This window comes from Octopus sinensis, linkage group LG11 (assembly GCF_006345805.1).
Source record: "Octopus sinensis linkage group LG11, ASM634580v1, whole genome shotgun sequence".
In the NCBI taxonomy this organism is placed as follows: domain Eukaryota; kingdom Metazoa; phylum Mollusca; class Cephalopoda; order Octopoda; family Octopodidae; genus Octopus; species Octopus sinensis.
In genome coordinates this window covers 32,975,418-32,982,427 of record NC_043007.1, presented here as the reverse complement: position 1 = coordinate 32,982,427, position 7,010 = coordinate 32,975,418, and positions in this window count along the sequence as shown.

Sequence of the window (7,010 nt, the reverse complement as noted above, 5' to 3'; positions counted from 1 at the left end):
CAACGCACAGCAAGAAATTCACTCATAACTGACATATTTGCAAGCTGGCTGCTTGCTGTTATAACATGACGTTACATGCCTTCCACTTAATGAGGTCGAAAACATGCTGAGTAGACATTCCCTGTATCATTGAACCATTCATTCTTCGATGGAATAAGAATACGCGCACGCACACACACACACACACACACACATATTTATATATGTATGTGTATGTGTGTGTACGTATGTAGATATGTATGTATACGTATATATATATATATATAATATATATATATATATATAATATATATATAACATATATATATATATTTATACATAATGATATATATTATATATACATACATATATATATATATATATTAATACATAATATATATAAAATATAGATATATATATACTCACACATATATGTATGTATATATATATATATATATATATATATATATATTACATATATTATATATTATATATATAATATATATATATATGCCTATATGTAGTATGTGTTACAGTACTTTGCACTGATGGCATGGTTTTGTTGCACTTAGATGCACATGATTCTCTAAATGTCAAGGTTCGACGTTCACTCGCTGCTAACTTTGCGGTTTGCACGTATTCTATTCTCTTCTATATTTTGTTTTATTTTATTTGTGTTTTGGGGTTCTTTCGTCTTTCAACAAAGATCAAGAACAAACATTTGCGTTTAGCGTTTCAGTTTTCATGCGTGTCTTTAGTTTTCTTGTGAATGTCTTTTTTTTTTTTATATTTTGGTGTCATTTTGTCATTTCTCTGTCAGTGTGTGTGTTTGTGTCTTTTAGTGTGTGTCTGTGTGTGTGTGTGTGTGTGTGTGTGTGTGTGTGTGTGTTATCTATGTGTGTAGGTAAAGTGTATTTGTATTTGTTTGTGGGTTGATTTCATGTTGAAGGTTACTATTCCGTCACGCACACAACGATATCAGAAAGTTGAATATATAGAACCGTCAACGACAAAGCTGACAGGAGCTAAAAAGTGATGTATGTACGTACGTATGCATGCATATAGGTATGTATGCATAGATACCTATATATACATACACACACACACACACACACGCACACAAACACATATATTTCTTTACTACCCACAAGGGGCTAAACACAGAGGGGACAAACAAGGACAGTCAAAGGGATTAAGTCGATTGCATCGACACCATTGCGTAACTGGTACTTAATTTATCGACCCCGAAAGGATGAAAGGCAAAGTCGACCTCGGCGGAATTTGAACTCAGAACGTAACGACAGACGAAATATAGCTACGCATTTCGCCCGGCGTGCTAACGTTTCTGCCAGCTTGCCACATACACACACACATAATGGTATCTTTTATATCAGCTTAAAGCTTATAGCGATCACCGTGCAATGACTAAGGAAAAATAGCCTAATAACGGAGCTTATAAGCCCCGGCAGAAAAAAAAGGCTTTCCTATCCGCATAGGAAAGCCTTCTTTTTTCCTGTCAAAGCTAAGCTTTGTGTTTGGTGGGATGCATTGTTTATTATGAACTCCTCCCACAAAACCAGACCATTAATTCTGATTTGTACTGTCGTCAGCTGGCTAATTTGAACCAAAAATCAAAGGATTGAGGTCGGAGATTGCCAACAGGAATGGAATCGTATTCAAACAGGACAATGCCCAACCACATGTTCCTTTGGTTACCCGAAAAAAGTTACATTAATTTGGTTGGAATCTCTTACACCATTCACCATATTCTCCTGATATTGTGCCGTCCGACTACCATTTCTTTTTGTCGCTACGGAACTCATTGCAAAGAAGAACATTTAACGACTCGGATGGAGTCAAAATGCATCTAGATAAATTTTTCTCTTCATAACCAGTCAAATTTTATGGTGATTGAATATGTAAATTGCCTGATAGATGGGCAAATGTCATTAATAATAATGGAAATTATTTTATTGTATAAAATTTATTGAAAGATCAATTATTTATATCAGTTTTTGCAAATCAAAAATGCTCAGAATGTTTCGGACGAACTAATACATACACACACGCACACACACACACACACACCACACACACACACACACACACACACACACACACACACAACCACACCACACACGCACACACACACACACACATGTATATATATGTGTGGATATTATAATAAATAAAATAAACAAATAATATATATATATATATATATGCTTGTACGTATGTGTATATGTATATTATATATATATATATATATATATATATATATATATAATATATATATATATATATATATATATGTATGTGTGTGTGTTTGTGTGTGAATATATACTTGCATACGTACGTGTGTATGGTGTAGGTATGCAAATACTTTGACATTGCCTCCGTCAACTTATTACAGGATTGCTCACTATAATCTCCTGTGTATAGAGCAGCGATGGCATCTCGAATTATTAACGAAAAGGAACTAATTAGCGCTCACAAAAATAGATTCATAATTTCTTCCTAATTACATACTATTACATACTAACCCTTGAAATCCCGATATATATATATATATATATATATATATATATATATATATATATATATATATATATATTATACTCTTTTATTCTTTTATTCTTTTCCATTCATTTAACTGTGGCCATGCTGGAGCACCACCTTTAGTTGAACAAATCGACCCCAGAACTTATTGTTTGTAAGCTTAGTACTTATTCTATATGGGTCTTTTTGCTGAACCGGGAATGTAAACATACCAACATCGGTTGTCAAGCGATGGTGGAGTACAAACACAGGCACGCGAAACACACACACACACACACACACACACACATATTTATATATATATAAGACATGCTTCTTTCAGTTTCCGTCTACTAAATCCAGTCACAAGGCTTTGGTCGGCCCGAGACTATAGAAGATGCTTGCCCAAGGTGCCATGCAGTGGAACTGAACCCGGAACTATGTGATTGGTAGGAAAGCTACCTACCACACAAGCTACCTTGAAATATGCTCTTTCAAGTAATAAGATTATTATTATTTTTGACTGAGATAGCAGTGCATGCCATGAAAATGACACTGGGGTATTATTATTACTAGTACATGACCCGTCAATAAGATAAAAACAATGCTATGTTTAGAATAACATTTCAATTTAATTCAACTATTGTTTGAGAAATACACAAAATATAATTTGATAATATATTTACATATTCTCATTTCTGCAAATACTTTACAAAATCAGTAATAAAATAACACAGAAAATATTAAGCAAAGCTGTACTTTTTACATAGGCAGCATATCACTATTTACACTATTTCCGTGTAGATAACATTATGCGCAAGTCTTATACATTTTCATTATGACCTCTACTTGTTCTTGATCTGGTAAATTGTTTTTGATCAGCAAATATTTTAAGATTCACTGGATCCCCAACTCTACAAAGAGCGACATATAACTGGCCATGAATTAATACGGGCGCAGGCATGTAGATGCCGCACTTAGAAAGGCTTTGTCCTTGACTTTTGTGTATAGACATCGCGAAAGCAGGTCTCACTGGAAATTGGCGTCTTTTCAAAGTAAAGGGCAAATCGGTATCAGATGGTTGCAGAATAATGCGGGGAATCGAATGTGTGCGTCCTGCATCAACACCAGTTATTTTACTTGTAGTGATCATATTATCTGACACTATGACGTGCGCCATTGCAGTGCTCATTCCTCTGATCTAAGTTTCTTAGCAACATTACAGGAACGTCCGTTTCTAATTTGATAATGTGAGGTGGCATACCACTTATATCAAGAGAATTCAGAAATTCAAGAAGATAGAGTGCAGATTGTTGATCTTCTAAACGGAATCAATACTCCTCAGAGTATACGTCTCACCTGGAAATTTCTGGATTATGTGATTACTTAGATTACCAACTTCTTCATTATTTATTGTTAATATTGCTCGTGATGATAACCATTGGGCACTTTTAAAATTAACCTCTATATCTTCATAGACATGGTTGATCAAATCTTCCTTGCTGCAGACTTGAAATTGCTGAGGAATCTCTATTACATCATCATATAATTGTCTTTGAACATTGGAGATTCTTCCTTCACCAATAACCAAAGAGAATGATATGCCAGTCGAGCTTAAGAGGTGGTATCATTATTACTGAGATAGTTTTGCACTCTCATATTAGTGGTGAGATGAAATACTTCGCATTCGTGCCAAATTACGGATTTTTTCAAACATGCTCCAATTAGAGAAGACCTTTGTGTTTTTCGAACCGCTGAAAGAATTTGACAGAAATCGCCACCTAAAATTATCAATTTGTCGCCGAAGATCAAATCGTTGTTCATTATATCCTTCAGTGTTCGATTCAGCGCTTCAAATAGATAACGATGTCACATGGGTGCCTCGTCCCAAACAATCAAGCGTGGCATCATGAAGCAAACAGCCTATGACATCAAGAGAAGATACTTTGCATGTTGAATTACAGAGTACCGATATTAAGAGCTTGAATCGAGAGTGATCAGTGCGACCTGGCTTCAATTGAGTCGCAGTAATGTCTGATGACGCTGTTACAATAGCTAGTTGGTTGTTTTGCGCACATAAGACAGTGTAAGAAGAAAAGTTTTGCCAGTACCCGCGGTGCATCAATAAATATCAAACCACATTAATTTCCGTGTGATCACAGATACACATATTGTTAACCACTAAAGGTCATGCTCAAGTGGTTATGATCAAACAAACTGGTAAGCGAATCTGTGATACTGAGCAGAATATTTGCTGTAACCAATCTTTTACACCAAGACAAAACAATGTACATGATAACGCTTCCAATCAGTTAAGATCAAAAGCCATGGGCGCCACTGTCTAGTACTGCATCAGGGCATTTTATAATTATTATTGTTATTATTATTATTATTATTATTATTATTATTATTATTATTATTATTACAATTATTATTATTATTATTATTATCATTATTATTATTATCATCATTATTATTATGACTACTAGCACTTCGATTCAGAATTTTGTTGTTCCATGAATTCTCTTCTGCGAATGTAGCAGCTGGATAAGCTAAATTTAATCCTGCTTGAGTAAATACAGACTTCGCCCATTGTTTTGGTTTTAGATTACTTGGTTTGTTTGAGTCCTATTTTTTTTTTATTATTTATGATCATTCAAGGCAGTGTTCTGTTCTCGAGTGTTTATCTTCTCTTGTAATGCTCCTTTTCACCCCACCCCACACAATCTCTCTAATATTCTTTCTTTCTTTCTTTCTGTCTGTCTGTCTGTCTCTCTCTATCTTTCTCTTTCGTTCCATCCTCTCATAAATATTTATATATGAATATGTGGATTAAGTTGGCGAATGAAGCAAAGATTCTATGAACGAACACAAACGGAAGAGACTGCAAAATGTTTGAAAGCATACGTACATTCATGTTTGCATACACACACACACACACACACACACACACACACACACACACACACATATATATATATATATACATACACACGCGTGCGCATGCTTGTATGTATGTATTGGAATTTTAAACCCTGCTATGAAATTATTATTGCTAACGCTGTAATGAATTATGCATTGCCCCTCCCCCATCTATTTGCCTGTCTCTGAGCATGTGTGTGCGTGTGAGTGTGTGTGTGTGTGTGTGTGTGTGTGTGGGTGTGTGTGTGTGGGTGTGCGTGTATACACACACATACGTACATGATATACATATGTGTGCGCCGGCCGCCAAGGTCGACTTTCGTAGTCGATCTAAGAAATATCAGTTGCGTACTTCGGAAGAGTAATTGACTTGCCTCTCCCCACTGAAATAGATATCCTTGTGCCAAAATTTCAAACCAATATATTTACATATATACATACATGCATACATACATACATATATACATACATATATACATACATACATGCGTGTTTCTGTGGTGTGTGTGTGTGTGTGTGTGTGTATAAAATAATCTGCTTGTTCGTTCGCCCGTTATACATTAGTAAGTTTGGGTGAGTGAGAGGTGGAGTGAGTAAGAGGTGGTGAAAGTGTGAGAGAAGAGAGAGAGAGAGAGAGAGAGAGTGAGTGAGAGAGAAGAAGCAGTGAAGAAAGAAGAGGGGAAAAGTATAGAAAGGCGATTAATATTAATACACTGAGACTAAATGGTCACGTGGTCAGCTGGAGCTAGGGGCAAGAACGACAGAAGAAAGGGAGAGAGAAGGGTTAAGAACGAGTGGTGGTATGTGGTGGTATATATAAGTGTGTGTGTATGTGTGTGTGCATATGTGTGTGCATGTGTGTGTGTGTGGTATTATATTGAAGTTGAAGGGACTTTATAAACTGCTATTCGGATTTTCATGTGAGCGCTCGTCAGACATTCATGTATGTTTTGAACCATGCAATGGTTTCCATTGTTCTAAATATTCCCAGTTGTGTGATTGATTATCGGTTCCGTGAAACTCTGAGTAACAGCTTGCGGAGTTTTTTCAGCCCCCAACAAAATATTACTATTTTATTCTTCTTTTTAGTATTCGAATATTATTTTATCCAGAATGTTTTGCACCTACGTGTCACATGTGCATTGCGCCCCCCCCCCCCACACACATACAGACGTGCGCGTGAACATACACAAGCACACACACCTATCTATATATGTGTGTTTTTGTATACACACATACACATACATATATATACATACACACACACATTATATATGTGGAGAGACACAAATAGAAAGATTTGTTGAGGTTCTGATGAAGCTAGGACACATCATATGCCTTTGGTCGCTCACTTTCTTATACAGGAAATAGCCGCACACCAGTACTTGTGATTACGTAACGCCTATTCTTTTAGCATATATTTACGAATTTGTTCTTATCTCTGTATTTATCTTCTGGTTCATATATGCGCCTGGAGGTGAAAAATTTCGGTAAATTCACGCTCATCTCATCGTAGGATCTTAGAAATAGCCATAGCCATGCATTACATTGACTTTATCATAGTGAGTTCT